At 32.9% G+C, this 1556-nt stretch overlaps 1 pseudogene; it reads left to right on the top strand.

The window, feature by feature from the left end:
• LOC113517216 (uncharacterized) lies at positions 1-1556 on the top strand (annotated as a pseudogene).

The following is a 1556-nucleotide window of genomic DNA, read 5'->3' as shown; positions in this document are numbered from 1 at the left end:
TTTAATTTCAGGTCATCACGAGCTTCATACGGAGATGATGCTGTAAGCTATGTGCAGCTTAAGCGCGATGGCAAATTATGTATTATAAAGTGCAAAATATGTCCCGAGCACAAAGTTCATGCAAAACTGTATAGGTGCATAGTTGTTGTTAATGAGGAAGATGAGACTGTGGACTGTGGTTGTAAGCATGCAATAGCATTTTTAATGTGGGTTTATCGCCGAAGCGAGGAGTCCTCATGCACATCTGTTGAATGCTACTGGAAAAAATCTAAATTATCAAGAGTTGGTAATACCATAAAATATATGACGGCCAAAGATTTATCTAAGGACACCCTTCTCATACTGTCAAACTCATCTGTTTTGCTGAAGTTTTTAGAAGAAGGAAAGAACAGGAAAATTGAGGATTGCGAACTCCTTAAGTATCAACCCACATACAATGCGAGTGTAATACAGGCTGGTTCAATGCATCAGCTTGTGTGGAAGTTTAAAGAGAAATGTGTAGATGATTTCTTAAAAATGTAAAGATATCTGCATCTTTAATAATAAAAGTTGAAGGGGAAACAAGGGAATAATCCAATAGCTCTCTTTGGCATGAGCTGCGGTATGGACGAATAACCACATCAAGAGCATTTAAAACCGCTGTAAAAAGAATAATGGTACACTTGTGTCTCTAATATTGGGGGCAAAAATACCTGATACTCCATCAATGAGACGTGGACGTATCTTAGAAGCTCAAGTAGACTGTGGAGGTAAAACTGAAAAAAAAATTAATAAGTGCGGACTAATATTAAATGCAGATTACCCGATGATTGCTAGTTCTCCAGATGGCATATTGAAAGATGGCTTAATTGAAATTAAATGCCCTAATAGTGAAAGAACTTATAAAAATTACATTAAAAATGGTGAAGCCACACAAAAGTATTATACTCAAATGCAAATATAAATGTATTAAACTGAAACGAGAAATTGTTTTTTGTGTGGCTGATCCTGATTATAGCCAAAATAAAGTGGTTGAGGTATTTCAATATAATCCAAAATATATTGAAAATAAAATCAAAAATTTGTTGGATTTTTGGAAAAACAATATTTATTCTTTATCATATAACAGTGTAGAACTAAAAACTAAAAATACAAAAAAATAAAATTGTTTTATTTTATTAATGAATCTTAGATAGATAGGTATATGTATAGGTAGATGCAGATGGTACATATAATGAAACATCACTATCAGACTGCTCTGCTTTGATAAATATATTGTAATTTTGCCGAGGCCCGACACAGGTCTTGAATTTATAATTTTCATTGGTTTGAATGGGGATGTGCAGACAGATATTTGTGATGGTTTCAAAAATGATACTGCCTTTTCTATTGATTTTATTTTAGTTTGGACAGCTTTACTTCTGAAATTGTGTGTTACTAATACTTGAACAAATTTATCTGCTGTCAGTGCAAACAAAGCTTCAGGTACATCCTCTTCCTGTAACTTTTTGAAAATCTAAAAATAAACACAATATGGTCATAATAATAATGTCTTAATACATGTTTCAAACTGCAAA

The sequence above is a fragment of the Galleria mellonella genome, unplaced genomic scaffold (assembly GCF_026898425.1).
Source record: "Galleria mellonella isolate WM207_F2 unplaced genomic scaffold, CSIRO_AGI_GalMel_v1 utg33, whole genome shotgun sequence".
Classification (NCBI taxonomy): Eukaryota; Metazoa; Arthropoda; class Insecta; order Lepidoptera; family Pyralidae; genus Galleria; species Galleria mellonella.
This window is presented reverse-complemented; position numbering and strand designations above follow the sequence as displayed.